We start from the raw sequence: 21,534 nt of genomic DNA, 5'->3' as shown, positions 1-21,534 counted from the left end.
GAGGCTACTTTGGAAGCTTATATCTCGAAATCCATAAGGAATCTGAAAATTTGCAAAACATGAAAGTTGTAGCCCTTGCATTCGAGTTTCCAAAGAGTTAAACCATTCATCGTTTCAATATATATACAGAACGTTATGACAGATTTAGTGAAGGTTAGTACTACCTTTTGTTTTGGCTGGAAATAATGAGCAAGTCACCTTTCATAGATGCGACTTGCCTGGAAAGAAGTTTATATTCGGGAGTTAGTCATTTTTATTCATTCTTGATGATTTTAGAGCTCGGAAAAAGAGATTTTCAACAGATTTTTCAAGGTAAAACATTGGGGTAAGTGTTCTATATCCGAAAGTGATTATATTTCATAAATTCATGGTTATATTCATCGTTTAATTCAGATTTAAATGGAAGAAATTGGAATTTTTGCAAAAATCTTCAAAAATAAAAATTTAAGATTTGGTGGTCGAGTTGTTGTCGAATTTTAGTAATTTTGGTATGGTTGAACTCATAGTTGAATGGGTTGTCGGATTTTGTGAGTTTCGTCGGATTTCGAGCCGTGGGCCCGGGGGTCGGGTTTGGCCAATTTCGGGATTTTGAGTTTAATTTGATAATTTTCGTGTGGGCTTTGTCCCTTTGGCATGTATTAATGATATGATTTTGATTCGGGATGATTTGAGGCCGAATCGAGCGACAAGAGCATCGCGGTGTAGATTTCCGTCCGGTTTGAGGTATGTAATGATTGCAAATGCTGTCCTGAGGGTATGAAACCCCGTATTTCACATTGTTTCACTACTTTGAGGTAACACACAAGCTAGATGACGAGCGTGAGAGCGTGCACCATTGGGGATTGTGACTTGGTCCGTCCCGTACGACTATTAAGTCGTGTATTTGATTGAAAACTATTTGTTACTATTGTGTTTTGGAAAGTATTATTATGTTTTGAGCTGAATGCCATATTTGGGCCTCATGCCAACTGTTTGGACCCTTAGGGGCTTTTTACTACTATTCCTCACTATTATTGAATGTAAAAAAATTTCTACCATGTATTGTAAATTGATATTTGCTGTTAGGGTTATGTAATTTTTTTGTATCTTGCACAATTATGTTTTTTGCCCTTTATTTTTCTCCTATTTAATCTTTTTCCGCGCAAGCTCCTTCTTTCACATAATAAACACGTAATGAGCATATTTTATATAAAAAACGGTTTGAACTCCCACAAATCACACAAGAAATATACGCAAATTCATTCAATACATGCACTTTTCATCCTTTATTAGTAATGATAAATGAAACTAGTGACGGTGGTACTTGTTGATTATGGTGGTTGGCTATGGCGATGGTTGGTGGTGGAAGGGGCTATTGACGGTGGTAGTTGGTTGTGGTTGAGGTGATTAGCTAATGGTGGTTAGTGGTCGTGGCTGGCAATGTCAGTGGTTGCGCGATGAAGATTGATCGGGCAGGTGGTTGGTAGTAGTTGTTGGCGGCAAAGATGATTTGCAACAGTGGAACTTGTAGTGGTATAAACTAGCAATGAAGGTGGTTGGTATGGTCAGAGGCAGATCTAGGATTTGAAGGTTGCGGGTGCAACTATATATTATCCATTAGCCACAAATATCGAATAGTAAAAATAGATCAATTAAGTTAGTATTTAATTAATCCAATTAAGTTTTTTATTCACGAATGGCCAAATAAGTTTACTTTTAGTTCAACTTTTTTTACACTTAGTTTAATTATATTCTAGAATAAAATATAAATTTTTTTTGATGAAAGTTGGCTCCAATTAAAAAAAAAATTCTTAAGTAGTAAATTTCGAACCTGATTGAGCTCTTCTTGGAATTTTACCAGTTTCTGTTCAAGTTGTGACACATTTTCATTAGGAACCCCAATACCCTGGCCATCAGTGGCCTATACCCGTTCAGTTGTGTTCTTTTTCCTGATGTTGTTTAAATCATCCATTTTACCTTTGTTCTTGCCTTTAATGGGATTAAGAGGAGGAGTGGGTGGAAGGCCCCTAGATCTTGTGAAACAAGATGATGATACCAGAGTGCACGAACTAACCTTTGGGGGGGGGGATAATAAAAAAAAAACAAAAGGTAATCAAGTCAGTGAGGGTTATAAAAAATATTGCAATATTTAAACATATAGTGCAGGAATGTAAATCGTGTCCTAATTTGGGAACCTCTTTGTGCCCGAGGTAGGCCTAGCGACAAATTGATTTGTAGAACTTAAAATGCTAAATGCCTCATTTTATTGATAAAAATATACGAATCATTCTTGTGTTTGATTTGATTAATTGATTGGGTTAATTTTTTCGATTTAATTGTCGAGTTATGAGACAATTATTTTCAAAGCAAAAGTTTTAAATTTTCAGTCTATGAGAATCAATTCTAAACCTATATTAGTAAGGATTTTATTTTTTCAAAAGTCAATAAATGATACAGCTCAAATTATAATCCAATACATAAATTAATGTTGTCAGTGGCGGAGGCAGGATCTCCATGAAGGGGGTTCAAATTTTTTTTTTTTGTATCTAGTGAGAATTGAACTCATGACCCTATGTAGGTTTTGAACCTCCTTTACCACTAAACTACACTTTTGGATTGTGTTAAGGGGGTTCAAAACTTAATATATAAAGGTAAAAAATAGATTTTGCCTTATATATACAGTGTATTTTTTCGGCGAAGGGGGTTCGGGTGAATCCCCTTGCGCCCCCCTAAATCCGCCCCTGAATGTTGTATCATCAAAAAAATATAAGCTACATATTATCTAGAATCATTTAAAATTATGCATCAAACGAAATTGCTCATAAAATAAGGTATAATTCAAGATAACAAAATGAAGGCTAATGTAAGAAAATTTAAAAAAGATAAAAGATAGAGAAATTTAGTATCAAATAACAAAAGGGGAAAGAGGAAAGAGGAAAGAGGAAAAAGAAAGAGGAGGAAAAGAAAAGGAAGAAGAGGTAAGGGCCCAAGGCCCAACGGAGAATAAATAAAGAAAACTGGGACTAATAAGCAGGAAAAAAAAATAAAAGAAAGAAAAGCTGTTGCGCGGACTCGAACCTTAACCCGCGAAGCCAAGGAGAGACTTCAAAACCGACGCTAAAGCATGGCACTCACATGCTATTTTTGTATTCCAGGTGCCACTTTAAATATATAATTTTTTCATAGATATCAACTTACTTACTAAGAATTTTTGCCCGAAGCGCGTGGGTGACGTGCCACCCCAACCCTATAAGGAGATCCGCCCCTGGGTATGGTAATAGTTGTGTGATTATAACGAAGAGAATAGTGGCAAATAATTCATATTCAAATGAATTTAAGTGAACATGTTAATGATTTTAAACTCTATATAAAATTTGATATGAAACTATTATCTTCTTACTGATAATACCATGACCTTCCCTGACATGAAGAAATTCCAGAAAATGATGTACTTTTAGTTCGTATATATACATCTCTTCATTACTTCCCTTAAATCAATTCCTTCCTGCCTTTAATTTGTTGTCCAACTGAAAAAGGAATCAATACGGTCAACAACTTGCCCTGTCTCTTAATTTTCTGCAAATGCTGCATCTTGGAACAGTAAATGCTTCGGACCATTCCTGCTATAATAGGGAGCGGGAACCCAATTGTGGTTTTTTTGGACTCAAAATATATAAATAGGTGATAAAAAAGGTGACATTTTTATATATAGTGCCACATTACTTGGCGCTATACATTAATGTTAACTGTGCCGTTAATGTATAGCGCCAAGTGTTGTGGCACTATACTGAAAAAGCTGACACGCCTAGGTATAGCGCCAAGTATTGTGGCACTATACTGAAAAAGCTGACACGTCCAGGTATAGCGCCAGGTATACATAAATTTTTAAAATAGAACGTCTTCTTCATTGTCGTTCTGTTCTCTTCCTCAATATTTTACTCCTCTTTCTTCTTGGTCCCCCCATATCCGCTGCCCATGATTTAAAAAAAAAAAAAATTCTAGGTCCCCCCGTCACATAAAAGTTGTAGAACGTAGGTCCCACATTCGAGTAGAGTTTCCTATTATTGTTGATTCACACTTTCGAAGTCAAAATTTCAATCTATTTGCTTTCCGAAAATTCTAAATCGAGGTATTTCGGTTTATTTTAAGTTGAAACTTTTATAATAATGCATATTATTTGATTTGTATGTGTTCTATTTCGGTTTGTGTTTTTTTTTCCGAAACTAGCATGTTAAATTTATCCGGATTTAATATTAGTGTTTTATAAAAAAATATCCTGATTTATATATATGTGTTTTCATGCCGTTTTGTGTTTTATTTGCAATTAAATTTATTTGTTGTTTATGTTTAGTTTAGATTATTTTTTAGCGTAGTAAACTCTAGACCTTTTTAGCGTAGTAAAACGTAGATCCTTTTAGCGTAGTATAATTTAGAGCCTTGTAGCGTAGTAATGTGTAGTATTTTAGCTTAGAATTCCTTTTGGTTAAGTATCTTATACTGGTAGTTGAAAACGCAAACTTTGTACAATTAAGTTAATAATTGTATCAAGACACATAATTAGTAATTTGTACAATTAAGTTATTAAAAAATATGAATTTAAATTATAAAAAAAACACATAATTATTAGTGATAGTTTGGTGCCACTGGGCCTCAAAATATCGAGCCCGGAACCCATAGGTATATATATATATAATTTGTACAATTAAGTTATTAAAAAATATGAATTTAAATTATAAAAAAAACACATAATTATTAATGATAGTTTGGTGCCACTGGGCCTCAAAATATCGAGCCCGAAACCCATAGGTGTATATATATATATATATATATATATATATATATATATATATATATATAATTTGTACAATTAAGTTATTAAAAAATATGAATTTAATTATAAAAAAATACATAATTATTAATGATAGTTTGGTGCCACTGGGCCTCAAAATATCGAGCCCGGAACCCATAGGTATATATATATATATAATTTGTACAATTAAGTTATTAAAAAATATGAATTTACAATTGACGACATGGACGTGACTATACATCCCGGCCCTCAGACGTAGGATCTATTAGCCCTATAGCCCCAGCATAGATCCGAGTATATATGGGACGGACAGTTGCTTACGCAGACTTTCCGGGCTAGGAGAGTGGATCTATTGTGGGAGTTTTTGAGTCCTCCCCGCGTTCTACATCCCCGCGTGGTCCATTACCTGGAGGAGATGGGATTATATAGGATTATTAGGATTGGCCGGATACAACTCGACTATGCTTTGATCACGACCTTGATTGTGCGGTGGCGACCGAAGACGCACACTTTCCATTTGCCCATTAGCGAGGCCACCATCACACTCCAGGACGCTGAGATTTTATATGGCCTGTCCGCTGATGACTTGCTAGTTTTACTGCCTGCGACCATAAGATATTATTCGCGGCAGGCATATTGGGATATGTTGCACATGCTCACGGGTTTCATGCCGGAGGACAAGGAGGTAGCGTCTGGATCCAGTCGTATACAGTTGGTCCCCATTAGAGACCACATGGTGCAGATCCACCATACTATCATCGACGAGTTAGCGAAGGTGGATGTACAACAATATACGAGGCTGTTGTTGCTCCTTTTATTTGGGGGGTTTTTGTTTCCGAACACTTCGGGGAACCTAGTGAGCCTACGTTTTCTGCATCATATTGTCCGGTTCAAGGATACAACCATCTACAGCTGGGGTGGTGCTATCATCTCATATCTGTACAGGCAGATGTGTCGGGCTTGCATCGGCACATAAAGAGACGTTGGTGGCTTTCTGCCGCTTCTACAGGTGACAACATATTCAAATAATATGCCCATTAGTTACAATTCTACCTAGTTATAGTTAATCTTATACTTTACGTCAACTTTGTATGTTAAGTTTGGGTCTGGGAGCGATTTCTGCAGTTTCGGCCACCTCTACCACAACTACCGGCTTATGTAGAATTTCCGCAACTCCCTCTAGCCTGTAGGTGGGTTATGCGTCGTACTGTTGCACGAGAGTATGATGCCCATCATAATCTCCCCCTCTGCAGGGATGTGTTAGATCTGCTGCAGGATGCACAGGTGAATATCTAACTAAACTTACCTGTTATAGATTAACTTAGTGTTGCGCATACTAACGGTTTGTGTTCTTATTTGATAGTTCATTTGAACGCCGTACATCGATGAGATGATAGGTACCCTGCCAGCGTATTGCACGTTCAGCCGACATATTTGGAGGGCTTCTGTCCCGCTCATATGCCTCGATATTGTCGAGCATCATGCCTCCGAGCGGGTATTTCGTCAGTTTGGCCTGCCGCAGCCTATATCGACTCTGCCTACATGGCATGCTTTACATTATGAGAGGGATGATCGGTCCAGGGCGGACGACACATTGATGGCATGGCTTAACGAGCAGTTGGGTATTTGGGACAGGCGAGGGGACTTGACCCCACCTCCGCAGCACTTTCCTATTTAACGTTATATGGCATGGTACCACACTGTTTCCCTACTTTTTATCGGGAACCCAGTTCATCAGGCACACGGTCGGTACGTCCCATACACTGGGAGACACGAGGCCTTGGTATGTTTTCTATTATTATTAATTATATACCTGTAATTTAGTGCCAAATATGTAGTTTATATTTTTTACTTTGTGCAGGCGATTGGATTGCATACCGTCTATCATATGGGGCAGCAGATGCAGAGTCATGTCCACGATCCTGTGGCCATGTAGGAGTATAGTCGTAGATTCATAGATGTGGCTGGCCAGACACTACAGCAAGCCCTATCGGATCAGAGTTTGGCACACGAGGCTGATTATATGGACCCAGCACAGTACCATCGAGGTCGTGGTATCCCACGAGCTGGTATGCTTGACGAGCTGGTGGTGCTGGACGACGTGGTCATGGGTGGAGAGGATATGGTCCCCAGCAAGGGGGTGTTGAGGCTCCTGCTGATGATGTTGCTGCTGATATGGTAGGTGGCATGCATGAGACGGACATGCCGTCTTACAGCCTTGGAATTTATCGCACTCCAGTGCCATAGCAGGTGACCCCATCGGGTCAATTATTGATCATGGGCTCGGATATTCAAGGAGTGGATTGGGGTAGATACTTCCCAGGCCCATCTACCACTATTGAGGATTGACCGACCCGAGATTTTTATAGTGGGCGCCGACTGAGTTATGGCTCCACATCACATGCGCAAGTATGAGTTTATTATTATTTAATTTGAATTTGTTTTAACTGTAACTTATTTATTGTCTTTAACTTTATTAATTTCCTTTTTAAGGCTTCATGCGATGCAGCGACAGATGACTACATTCAGGATCTAGACACGATGATGGTAAGACAATATAAATTGTTGTGAATTGTTATGTATTTTTCTATACTAAGTTTCATATTATTATGTAGCCTTCTACTGGAGCTGACAGCACCACCGATACATTTCATCCTGCGCCGCATCCGGCTATAAGGAGACGACTTGATGATGATGATCCTGATAGCGTAACCGGGCAGGAGGGGATGCGCCTCAGGCCAGCGGCTGCATTGAGACACACCGGATGCGGGACACATTGACATGGTGTAAACAATATTTTTGTATACATTAACAACAATATTTAATCGAATATGCCCATTACTTTTTTTAGTTCTCCATTCGTTTGATTGTTTCATAAAATAAAATTTAGAACAACACAAGCACTTAAACTTAGCTTCCACTTCAATTAAAATAAAATTTAGTACAACACAAGCACTTAAACTTAACTTCCACTTCAATTAAAATAAAATTTAGTACAACAAACAAGGAAAACATTACTACAGCACAAACACAAACATAGCAGACCAACATAATAAAAATACATGAAATATGAAAAATACACTAAACACATACATGCCAATGTTTAGCCCCGGTTGCCATTTATTCTCCGCTCCAACCACTTATATCGTTCTTCCAGTTGTTCTTTTTCTTCTTCTACCTCTTTCAGTTTAGCCTTCACCTGTTCCAGTTTATTTTTTATTTTTATGTTTCTTTTGTGCTTTACAATTCCATTGTGTTTTCCATTTTTCTTCTCCCACCTCCTTCAGTTTCGCCCTCAAGTCTGCAATAATTCTATTGCTTTCTTTTTCATGTTCTCGTTGTCTTAAACACATATTATGAAGAAATTGTAGTTGTTCTTTGTAACATTCCTGATAACATGGTTCATCAACCCATTCCTCAAAATCACAAATAGGTTCGCCGGGAACCTTGTAAAACTGGTTCATACAGTGCCAGTAGCGGCGTCCAACTTCACCACCGTCCCAACAATTTTGCATCAAACATGCTTTTCCACAGTTGCACTTTGGTGGACGAAGAGGTTGAGCCATTTGTGAAATATTTGCTTTTAGTAAAAAAAACCTTACTTTTAATGAAATATTTGCTTTTAGTAAAGTTTGAGCACACAAAATAACTACAATGAGCCCATTATTTATAGGCGAGACAACACACACATAACGTACTATCTAATGACGCTATATTTTGCGTGTTAAATATCATAATGTTGATAAGATAACTTTATGTCAGCTGGTCAGCTTTTTCAGTTCGACAAGATAACACACACATAACGTACTATCTAATGGCACTATATTTTGCGTGTTAAATATCATGATGTTGACAAGACAACTTTATGTCAGCTGGTCAGCTTTTTCAGTTCGACAAGACAACACACACATAATAAATATACAGATAATTTTATTAAATTATTATTTAAATAGGTAAAATGGAAAAGTACAAATCATAATTAACAAGCATAATTTTATTTCATAAATCTTGCAATATAGACATAACAACTAATTATTACAACATCAACTCATGGGTAGTTAGGTACACTAGAAGAACACCCACCTCGAGCTTGATTATTGTTGCCACCCAAAGGACATTTTCTACGGTCGTGTCCTGTTTGCGAGCATATACCACATTTGAGCGCATAAACGGTGTCACTAACATCCATTTGGTTCCGTATACGCGTTCTCTTCTGCACCTGTTTTTTACGCAAATAGGACTTGTTACATACCATTTTAAATGGTTCCGGAGGCCAATAATACTCAGCACCCACTGGCTGCAACTGACTACTATATGTGTTTAGGTACTTGGAAATACTATATTGTTGATCAACATAGTTGGTCTTCGCATAACCAACACGTTGAAAACACTTGATGGCATGTGAGCAAGGCATGTGGTAGATGGACCATTTCCCACAGGAGCATAACCTTGCAGATTCATTTATAGTATGTACATTAGTACCCCAATTATTATGGATAGTGGTGCGAACTTTAAAAATACCTCTTTCGTTATCATACTGCAAAAATGAATGCAAATGTGCTCGCCGTCTATATTTCTCAAATCTCTTCATAGGCACTGGCATAAATACCCCTCTCCATCAATTTCGTTGCAGCTGCAGACCGTTCAACAAACCTCTCCGCCATCTGCTTGAACGACATCCGCACCATGGTTGTGACGGGCAATCCTCTTGCCGACTTCAATAACCCGTTGAAGGACTCTGACACGTTTGTAGTAAGAATTCCCCATCGTCTGCCACCATCCGCATGCAACGTCCACTTTTCAGGGTCATGTCGCATTAACCAACGATAGGCTGCCTCGTCTTCTTGCCTGATAGAATCCATATGCCTCTGGAATTTATGCTATTGGTGGTGTGTTACTACCATCCACATCAAATCATGTAGATCCTTGTTGGGATGTGCCTTCTGGAAATTGGCCTTCAAGTGCCTCACACAGTAACGGTGGTATGCATAAGGTTCTTGCCATGCAGGTAAGTTCTCCACAGAACTTAATATACCACCGTGTCGATCAGATATTAGACAAATACCTGAACGCTATTTGACAACATGCTCTTTCAGGTGGTTCAAATATGGCGTCCACGTCTCTGTGCTTTCATTGGCACAAATAGCAAAAGCTAGAGGAAATATCTGTCCATTAGCATCCACTGCCACAGCTATCAATAGCTTGATATCGTACTTTCCATAGACATGAGTTCCGTCTATGGATATTACTGGCCGGCAATGCGAAAAACCATCAATTGCTGGCTTAAACACCCAGAACACGTAATTGAATATGTATTCTGGTGTTCCCGGACTCTGCTCAAGCTTTCATTCAACAACTGTCCCGGGGTTAAAGTGCTGCAGTGCAGCCATGTACTTTGGCAGAGATGCAAATGACTTATCCCAATTACTGTAGACAATTTCAAACGCTCATTTGCGCCTGAGAAATGCCTTTCTTTTCGTAATGTATGGCCATATTCCTGGAGGACTGATGTAATGCACTCTTTGATTGTGTACCTTATGGACGCTTCGAGGTGCGGAATAAGTACAAGAGAAATCAAGTCAATATCCAAGTTGAAGTAATTCCCGTTGAATGTGTCCATTTCGCATGTGTGGGTGGGAATGTATTTACCCACTTTCCACATACCTATCTTCTTCTTGGTCGCACGCAACATCCAATTACATGGCCAAAACCACATGCGGCAAACAACCTTGTATACTATCAGACTTGACTTCTGTACCTGCATCTCACGACACTCTTTTACGTTGTGCATTTTACTATCCCTGCTTAAGCGCGCTTTATCAGGAAAAAGCATCCCCTTTGCAAGCACCATTGGTCTAGACTCATCCCACATTGCTGTCCGGATTTCATCAAAATCCCTTGTGAGAGATTCCACATCCTGCACAGTTGGCAAGTTATCAATGTAAGGAATCTCTTTTGAATGAAACGACACTTCGGACTCATACACTCTTCATCTAGGAGGGTCTCTCTTCATATCAGGTCCTTCCTCCTCATCCTGCTCATCACCATCCTCACAAGGAAAGGGTGTCTCATCTCCGAATTCATCGGCATTGTTATCGTAATTACTGTTTTGTTCCTCACTTTGTGCATCTGCCAGATCCCGATGTAATATGTCTTTTTTGGTCAATTGAGTGAGTACGGGTGGTTCAACTTGCTCGTTTTCACTGTACAACCAACAAAAATATAAGCTACTGAATTAATAAATACTTTCCATATGGCTATATCACTTCACTTACAAGTCGTAATGTGATGAAATTCCATGATGGACGTTTTCAATTAGGTGATGACTACCAGATGGGTCACTTGTAAAATTCATATACGGCCGGTACCCCCTATTAAATATATGAGCGTTAATACAAATTCAATACGCCAAAAATATACATAATTAACACAAATGAAAATTGAAGTTTACCACTCGTTTTGTGAATTATGGAAAGCAGGGTATAAATTATTTTCTCGCTGCTCATTCGCCGCAAGGAAAACTCTTTCATCCGAGACCTGTCCGGCAAAAACTGCTCCAAAATAACCACTCGATGACTGGGGGTTATCTCTACTATGCACAACCTTGTTTTTTGGAACGTCTTCGACCTTCACATACATCTCCAACATTGTGATTACAAGAAATTCCTGGCATTTGTCCGGAGTCCTCAGAAAATCACTCAAAGTTTCATCATCGTCGATGTTAAACTCCGAGTAAAACGCAACCCCCTGCGGAGTGACGGAATACGGATATCTTCCGGTTACTTTAAGTATCACTGAACGTTTCCTCACACTCATTTTTTTTGCATAACAACGATATCAATTTATCGTACTACATTGTAAGTGGCAATTTAACATGACACTAAGCAGGTAAACTGTAGCCCACGGAGTTATTCTCCATCACAACCTCAACCCCCAATATAATGAAACTCTTATTCTATGCTCTTCAGACATAATAAAAAAATGCTGGAGAATTTAACAACAATAAACGTTTCAACAAGAGTTAAAATTTTTTTGAATGAATTTCTATACAATCCTAACCTCTTTATATAGGGAATGACTAGCCAAATTATATATATGTATATATATATATATATATCGTGGGCAACGGGTATGGGGGACCAAGAAGAAAGAGGAGTAAAATATTGAGGAAGAGAACCAGAACGACGATGAAGAAGACAGTTCTGTTTTTAAAAATTTATGTATAGCGCCAGGTATTTTGGCGCTATACCTGGGCGTGTCAGATTTTTCAGTATAGCGTCAGGTATTTTGGCGTTATACCTGGGCGTGTCAGCTTTTTCAGTATAGTGCCAAGTATTGTGGCACTATATATAAAAATGTCATTTTTTTTATCACATATTTATGTATTTTGAGTCCAAAAGAACCACAATTGGGTTCCGGAGCCCTATAATAGTCCTATGACTGACTCATCTTTCAGTTATCTATTTATCATTTCTTTTTTACATGTCAACCGTAAGATAAAAATATCGTCCTGCGACTACATTAAATGCAAGACACTTGAAAGATTGGGACACGCTCTTAGACAATGTACTATCAAAAAGACAAACTTTTAAAATTTGTGTTTTGTAGTAATTCAAAAAGAAATATATTATAATAATCTATAAAATTTGCGACTATAAATTATCTCATAAAGGATAAAATGAGAAATTTAAAGCTAAATTATTTTTAAATATTAAAATATATTATTATTTTTGGGATAGAATAAAAAGAAATTAAACTGCATTAAATTAATTGGGATAGAGTATGTATATTGCTTTAATAGCATTAGCTTCATGTACTTATCAACGCTTGATGAGATGCCTTGTGTTCATAAGATAGTTATCAGTGTAAATAGTGATCTAACAAAATCATCCTGATATAGTAATTGAATTTGTAATGACCCAACCGATCGTTTTGAGAGTTGTAGCCCTGTTCCCCCATTTACTGCTCATTTTGTGCTTTATAGCTGTTATGTGACTCGTCGGGATAGTCGGTTCGGGTCCGGAAGGATTTCGGAATAAATTGAGACACTTAGTCTCAAGGTTGAAAGCTTACGTTGAAATGGTTGATCGGATGTTGGCTTATGTGTAAACGACTCTCAAATGGAGTTTTGATGGTTCCATTAGCTCCGTTAGGTGATTTTGGACTTAAGAGCCTGTCCGGATTTTGATTTGGAGGTCTATAGTTAAATTAGGCTTGAAATGGCAAAATTTTGAAATTTGAATGTTTGACCAAGAGTGGACTTTGTGGTTACAGGACTCGGGTTGGGGTTCTGGGAGTTGGAGTAGATCTGTGGTGTCACTTATGACTTGTGTGTAAAATTTGAGGTCAATCGGACGTGATGATAGGTTTCAGCATCGTTTGTAGAATTTGGATTTCTTTAGTTCTATTAGGCTTGAATTGGGGTATGATTAGTATTTTTGATTTGATCTGAGGGCTCGACTAAGTTTGTATGATGTTCTGGTACTTGATGGTGTGTTTGGTTAAGGTCTCGAGAGCCTCGGGTGAGTTTTGAATGGTTAGAGGATCGATTTTGGACTTGGAAGACTGCTGAAGAAGTTCTAGTGTCCAGTTTTGGTTTCCTTCTTCACATTCGCGATGTGAGTCCTGCGTTCGTGAAGGGTAGCTGGTGGCATGTTAGGATTTTTTCTTTGCTCTTGCGAAGTGGGAGACGCGTTCGAGAAGGTCTGGGTGGTTGGTGCATCGTGAATGCGAGAAGGGGGACGCGTTCGCGAATAGGAGAGTTGGCAGCTGAGACTCACGCGTTTGGTCTACGCGTTCACGTAAGGTTGGCCGCGTTCGTGAAGCATGGGGTTAGCAAGGCATTGCGTTCGCGAGTGGTACCTCGCGTTCACGTAGGAGGTTTTGGGTAGCTGATTTATTTGTGCCACATGAATGCGAGATGAGGGTCACCTTCGTAAAGAAGGCATACCTGGGTAGGTTTAAATGTTTCAAAAACGAGGATTTGAGTTCATAAAACAAAAATTGATTTTGGGAGCTCGGTGGGAGGTGATTCTTGGATAGATTTTCAAGTGGGTGATTAGGGTTAGTGGTTCTTATCTGGTTTTGGTTAATTTCCATGATTATGTCTTTAATTCATCATTAAATTAGTGATTTGGGGTGAAAACTGGGGAAAATAGAGGAAAGTTCTTAGGCCGAAATTTTGAGGTTTTGATCGAGATTTGGTATTGGATTTGAGTAATTGTGGTAATGGGTGGACTCGTGATTGAATGCATGTTCGGATTTTGTGACTTTTACCCGATTTCGAGATGTGGGCCTGGGGCTCACTTTTGAGTTGACTTTTAGACTTTTGATTAAGAGCTTAGTATTTTCTTATGGAATTGATTTCTTTAGCTCGTGTAGAATTTATTTGTAGCTAGATTAGAGGAATTTGTAGGCTGTTTCTCGAGGCAAAGGTGTGTTAGAGTAGAGATTTGCACGTCTTGCGATAAGTAACAGTTCTAAATTTGGTTATGAGGGTATGAAACCCCGTATTATGTGTCATGTGATTAGTTTTGGGGTGACTCACATGCTAGGTGACGGGAATGTGGGCGTGCACCATAGGAATTGTGACTTGGTCAATTCCATGGAACTGTATAGTTGAAAAATTTATTGTTATCCGTATATTCTCCATGTGTTATAGAAAATTGAACTGTAAATCATGTTTAGACTATGTGTTGGCACTGTAGAGACCCACAGAGGTTGTGTACATATTGCATTATCGGCTAAAGTATTGTTTTGTACTCAGTCACAATTTTACTTGCATATTATATCCTAGTCTCTATTGTTCTTACTTGATACATTACATCATTGCTGTTTGGGCTGATTATTATAATTTCTGAGAGCCCGAGAGACTGGAGAGATTGATGACTGAGTGAGGTTGAGGGCCTGGTTGTGAAGATATTTTAGGATTGGGTTGCACACCGCAGCATGTTCAATTGATTTATGCCAAGATTGGCTTTTTATAGCGCTTGGACTAAAGGATACCCTCCGGAGTCTGTACTCTGTACACACCCCCAGTGAGCGTAGATACCTACAGAGTGCACGTGCCGAGTGTCGAGTGCCGAGCGACTGATAGGAATGAGAGGCTATAAGGAAATGAGTGACTGTAAGGTTGGAGTATATGTGTCACGCCTCGAGCCTGGGGGCGAGACCGGCACCCGGTGCCTCATCTATTCTTGCGTACCAACTTGCGACTCAGGAACTCTGGACATATAATGTCATACTTTGGCCAGGGGCCACATTACAAGACAATTTGTGAAGCAAAATATAAAATTGAATGGGATCTAACGGTGACTAAATGTCAATATAAAGCTGGGCCGGCAAGGCCGTCATAACTACTACAACTTACAAGCCAACAAAATATACGTACAAGGCCTACAAGCCCAACATAGTGCACTAACTGACAGGATATGTCTATAAGCCTCTACTGATGGATGTACTGTGATCGGAATAGGGCTCTGACCTACCCATAGCCTATATGCATATATACACAAGATGTAAACCAAACTTCTAGACTAGGCAACTCTGAAGGACGTGGAGCTTACCGATAAAGCTGAACTCGGGCAACACCTACTGAGAAGGTCTACCCATCTGTCTGTCTGAACCTGGAATAGGGAAAAATCTGTATGATATTCTTGAAAAAGGTTGTACCGTACTCCTTTAGAACTGCAAATTTTATGCTGCTACGGTTCTAATAATTCTCGTTGGAATTGTTTGGTTGCAAGAAGTCGTGTCGAAAACTTGTAGTAATTCTAGCATTCTGATTGTAGTGTTCTTTTGTAGGAATTTGTAAGGATTCATGTTACTAATGTCCAAAGCTCATGTCTGAATTGTAGTATTATTTTGTATTGAAATTAGTAGAGTGAAGTGTCTTGTTATTAACCTATTAGGTTTCCACCTAATCAAAATGACTTAAGAGTCATTTGTCTAAGAGGTGGCTTGCTGCCACATGGGGGTGGGGAGAGGAATTGTAATCTTTATCCAACTTATTAGTTAATTAGGTAATGTTCTGTTACCCGGTAATTAACCAATTACCCGTATACTTAAGAATTGTCTTAAATTACTTAAAATTCTACTTATTTTTAATATACTTTATACATCATACTATCATGGTCATATGGTACCTTGTATGGTGCTAGTCCATAACTATCGGGTATAATTGCTCGGCCCGTATTTTATCCCAAATCGACAACCTTCAACGAAACTCATTTTTTTCTATTTGCTTACCTTCTCTCATTCACGAATTTACTCATCATATGTTTGAAATAACCTAATGCTTATAATCTCAAGAATATCTCATCCCCGAGTCTACATCAATTAACTGGAGACAAAACTTTAACCTACGAAAAACGCTAGATGTAACAGCATGGGAGGACTGAGTGACTGTTCCTCTGAGATTTTGCACTTGATTTTATTACTGTTGTAATTCAGCTGGCATTAATCATTTTTATGTAATATCTAAGAGATATTATATCCTGTTTCAATTGAACTTGACATGAATTAATTGTTTTAGCCTTAATTGTTGAACTTGAAAGCATGCCTATCTTCCTATGTTGTAATTTCTATAATTGAACTATATCTGTGATGCTCATCACTACTTTCAGTCCATCACTTAGTGTAGTTACTTATTAAGTTGATTGTACTCAGGCTACACTCTGCACTTCGTGTGCAGATCCAAGCATTTCTGGACACGACGGATGTTAATTTCTCTGCGCAGCTTGATTGTTAGGAGATTCCAAGGTAGCTGCTCGGCGTTCGCAGACCTTGTCTCTCCTTATCTATCTTTAGCTTTATGTATTTATTTTTAGTCTTTCATAGTCAGTATTTCCAGACTTGTATTGTGTAGATGCGCACGGACTCAGTGACACCCCAATGTTAGGAATTTTTGTAATGTGTTTTGACTTTCTATCCAGTTTTGAGAGTTTTGATGATTTAACCCTGTGTTATTTTATTTCTCATATAAAAGTGTTGGAAGTTTTTTGAAGTGTCGTCTTTCCTAGTATCACGTTAGGCGCCATCATGGCAGGCTATGTTTTGGATCGTGACAAGTTGGTATCAGAGCCTAGGTTATCTAGGTATTACGAGTCATGAGCTGGTTTAGTAGAGTCTTGCGGATTGTTATGAAGGCGTCTATGCTTATCTTCGAGAGGCTGCCGAACCGTTAGGAAATTCACATTCTTGTATTCTTGTTGTGCAGTTTTTTTTTATTTTGGTAACTAAAATTCTATTATTCTATTCTCTCATAGATGGTGAAAACACGTGCTACCGGCCAGGGCGGATAGCCACCAGTACCACAGGCTAGGGCCATGAGAGGCCGAGGTCGCAGTAGGGGCCGCGACAGGGGTAGAGGTGCACCTCGTATAGTAGCTAGATCAGCGCCTGCAGATCCACTAGTCGCTCCAGCTTAGGAGCAAGTACCAGATATGGTTGAACCAATGGGCCAGCTTAGGCACCAATTGTGCCCATTGTGATTCCGGGCCTTTAGGTGGCTTTGGTCCAGATTTTGACTATGTGCATCAGCCTTGCTCAGACGGTCTCTATTCAGGCCCCAGCAGCTACTTCTCAGGCCGATGGAGGTACTCAGACTCCCTCCGCCTGTACGTCAGAGCAGGTGATGTAGGGACTTCAGACATCGGGGGTAATACCAGTCCGGCCGGTTGTAGTTGCTCAAGCTAGGTGGGTCCCGTTATGACTGATGATGAGTAGAGGAGACTAGAGAGATTTGGAGGCTTCAGCCTCCATCATTTAGCGTGGTTAAGTCAGAGGATGCCCAAGGCTTCATAGATAAGTGCTAGCAGATTCTTTGCACTACGGGTATTTTAGAGACAAGTGGGGTCTCGTACACTACTTTTCAGTTTACTGGGGCTGCCTTCAGATGGTGGGAGGATTATGAGAGGTGCAGGCCAGTCAGTGCAACACCACTTTCATGGCAAGAGTTCTCCGTTATCTTCTTGGAGAAGCTCGTGCTGCAGTCCCGTAGGGAGGAGTTGTGCATACAGTTTGAGCAGCTATATCAGGATGGCATGTCTGTGACCCAGTACAAGATGAGGTTTTCATAGTTGGCTCATCACGCAGTTTGGTTGGTTCCCACTAATTGGGAGAGTATTAGGAGGTTCATTGTTGGCTTCACATCTGGTTCTACTTTTGACGAGGTGGTTGACATTGCTCGACAAATAGAGATGGTCCATAGTCAGGAGAGGGAGGCCAAGAGGCTTCGAGGTGTAATGACCTGACAAGTCGTTTTAAGTATCCACACTTTTCTCGGTGCTTCAAGGGCTCGAGTATCTCTTTATGATGTATTATGACTTGCGTAAATCATCGGTATTGGTTTTCAAGTTATTCGAAATCGATTTGGAAGAATGAACTTCATGATTTAAGCTCTAAGCTGGAAGAGTTGACCAAGTTTGATTTTTTAGCATTTGACCTCGGAATGGAGTTTTGTCAGTTCCGTTAGCTCCTTTGGGTGATTTTGGACTTAGGAGAACGTCCATATTGTAATTCGGAGGTCCACAGTCAAATTCGTCTTGAATTGGCAAAAGTTGGATTTTTGGGAAGTTTGACCGAGAGTGGACTTTTTGATATCGAGGTCAGATTCTGATTTTGAAAGTTGGAATAGGTTTGTAATGTCAAATGTGACTTGTGTGCAAAATTTGAGGTCAATCGAGCATGATTTGATAGGTTTCGGCATCAGTTGTAAAATTGGAAGTTTCAAAGTTCATTGATTTTGACTTAAGGTGCGATTCGTTGTTTCGAGGTTGTTATGTGTGATTTGAAGCTTTGAGTAGGTTTGTTTTGTCATATGGAATTTGTTTGCAAAGTTTGGCACCATTTGGGGTTGATTTGATATGGCTCGGACGCTCGGTTGCGATTCTAGAAGTTCTTGAAGTTTAGTATGATCTTCATGAGTTTTGGCATCCGATTCGTGGTTTTAGAAGTTATTTTGATGATTTGAGTGCACGAGCGAGTTCGTGTAGTGTTTCTGGACCTAGGTGTATGTTTGGTTTGGATCCTCGAGGGCTCAGGTGAGTTTCGGCTTTGGGTCGGAATGATTTCATGATCTTTGATTTCTATTACTAGTGTCATCGCATTTACGATATTTTTGTCACAAATGCGATGGCCACAATTGCGAAGCTGTCATCGCATTTGCGAAGTCTGGGCTGCTGGGGAAAATTCACTTGTGGGAAGAACCCTGTCGCATTTGCAAAATTATTGCCTTCGCATTTGCGAAGTATAGTGTCGCAATTGCGACCTAAGTAGGAGGCCCTCTAGTTCGCATTTGCGACGTATTGTTTGCATTTGCGAACCCCCTCTCGCAAATGCGACATCTGCAACCTGTTAAATGCTGAGAATTTTGAGACTTACCTTTATTTTGATTTATTTTGAACCCTAGCTTCGATGAGAGACGATTTTGTGAAGGGACTTTCATACCAAATCATTGGGTAAGTGCCCCTAATAAATTCTCAACTATATTTCATGATTTTATATAAGATTTAACATCAAATTCATGAGAAATCAAAGGAAAATTTGGGGATTTTGTTAAAGTTTTTAAAAATGAAAATTTGGGATTTGAGAGTCAAATAGGACTCGGATTTGAAAACAAAACACATATTTGGACTCGTGAGGCTATGGATAGTCAAGACCTACCCTTGGACCCGGGTTTTGACTGGGCGGACCTAGGGTTTGACTTTTGCTTACTTTTTAGAAATCTAATAAAAATCATAGCTTTATTAATTAAAATTATTTTATCTTGCATTGTGTGATGTATTCAAGTCGTCGTTGGCCAGATTGAGCCGAGCGGAGGCGAATTTGTAAATCAAAAAGGCTAAAATAAGTGTTGAGTTAGTCAAATTGAGGTAAGTGTCTTACCTAATGTTGTTGAGGGAATGTTTTATCCTATTTGACATTGTTTGCTACATGCAGGGGTGATACATATATGAGATGACGAGTGTATATATATGTGCCAAGGTTAATCATGCTCTTGGTGTAGATTATGTTATATTTGTATTTGTAGAAATAACGCGACCTTCCTGCTTCATGCCTTACTTGACTCTTAGATACTAAGAACATAATATTAATGTGACGACCCGGTCGATCGTCTTAAGAATTTACGCCCTGATCCCCTATTAACTGCTTTCCCCAAGTTTATTTCCACTATTTTAATTTGCCGGGATGTTCGGTTTCTAGTTTCGAAGGGTTTAGGGACAGTTAGTACCTAAATGAGAGTTTAAGTGTTGGAAAGTTGACCGTAGCCGGAACATTGTGAAGACGGCCTCGGGATGGAAATCCGATGGTTCTGTTAGCTCAGTTGGGTGATTTCGGGTTTAGGAGCGTGTTCGGATTGTGTTTTGGAGGTCCGTAGCTAATTTAGGCCTGAAATGCCGAAAGTTGATTTTTTGAAGTTTCCAGTCCGATAATGAGATTTTTATATGAGGGTCAGAATGGAATTCTGGAAGTTGGAGTAGTTCCGTTGTGTTAAATGTGATGTGTGTGCAAATTTCAGGTCATTCGGATGAGGTTTGATAGACGTTTTGATCGAAAGCGTATTTTTTAGAGTTTTTGGAATTCTTAGGCTTGAATTCGATGAAAAATATGTGTTTTGATGTTGTTTTGAGCATTTCGAAGGTTGGAACAAGTTTGAATGATGTTTTAGGATTGGTTGGTATGTTTGGTTGAGGTCCCGGAGGTCTCGGGATGAATTCGGATGGTTGACGGAAAGATTTTGGAGTTAGAGTTACAGCTTCAGTTGCTGGTTCTATCATAACTGCACCTGCGGTTTGGGTTCCGCAGGTGCGGCACCGCAGAAGAGGTTCAGTGGCCGCAGAAGCAGAATTTGGTCATTCCTTCAGGAACCACAGAAGCGGTACCGCATCTACAGATTGGGAGTCACAGATGCGGAAGCTGGCCCTTTAATGAAAAGTCGCAGATGCGAGCTTGTCTCCGCAGAAGTGGGACCGCATATGCAGTACCAGGGCCACAAATGCGGAAATCGCTGGGCAGAACATATAAATTCTTGCCTTCGCGAAATTTAGCCATTTTCATCTTTTCAAAACGGGAAGAAGCTTGGGGAGCACTTTTCAAGAGGGATTTTCAGAGGAGTTCACTGGGGTAAGGTCTTTGATCCCTAAACTCGTTATTGGAATGATTTTTTTTATCAATTTAAGCATGAAAAATTAAAAAAAAAATCAGTGGTAATTGGGAGGTTAGAGCTTGTCTAATTGGAGACCTTTGAGTGATGATTTGAGGGACAAATTGAGGTTCGATTTTGGTACTTTTGATATGACTGAACTCGTGAGAGTGCGAGGTTTCTGTAAATATAAATTTTACCTGATTCCGAGACTTGGCCCCGAGGGGCATTTTGGTCATTTTACATAATTTCACGTATTAGTTTAGAATTTAATTGTAAAATCAGTTACTTGAAGTGTTATTTACATTATGCAATTGAATTTAATAGATTTGGGCTATTTGGAATCGAGTACTCGTGGCAAGAGCGTGGTTTCGAATTGATTTTGAGCCGGTTCGAGGTAAGTGACTTGTCTAACCTTGTGTGGGGGACCTTCCCCTTAGGATTGGTATATTTGGTAATTGAAATGCCTTATACGTGAGGTGATGAGTGTGTACTTGTGCTAATTGTTGGAAATCCGTTTTTCATTGAGTAATCACTAGTATGTTTCCTTCCTGTTTTTATTACTTGCACTATTAAGCCTGTTGTTAGCTTAGGAAAGCCT

General features: G+C 39.2%; 1 long non-coding RNA gene across 1 annotated transcript; it reads left to right on the top strand.

Moving 5' to 3' along the window:
• The first annotated feature begins 4,895 nt into the window (after nucleotides 1-4,895).
• On the top strand, nucleotides 4,896-7,623 carry LOC142162402 (uncharacterized). The gene is made up of 6 exons (XR_012693727.1): nucleotides 4,896-5,798; nucleotides 5,889-6,073; nucleotides 6,153-6,572; nucleotides 6,651-7,198; nucleotides 7,283-7,336; nucleotides 7,405-7,623. It is a non-coding gene; the product is annotated as an uncharacterized LOC142162402 (long non-coding RNA).
• The last annotated feature ends 13,911 nt before the right edge of the window (nucleotides 7,624-21,534 follow it).

The sequence above is a fragment of the Nicotiana tabacum genome, chromosome 1 (assembly GCF_000715075.1).
Source record: "Nicotiana tabacum cultivar K326 chromosome 1, ASM71507v2, whole genome shotgun sequence".
Classification (NCBI taxonomy): domain Eukaryota; kingdom Viridiplantae; phylum Streptophyta; class Magnoliopsida; order Solanales; family Solanaceae; genus Nicotiana; species Nicotiana tabacum.
The sequence above is the reverse complement of the archived record's forward strand: the minus strand, read 5'-3'. Positions and strand labels throughout refer to the sequence as shown.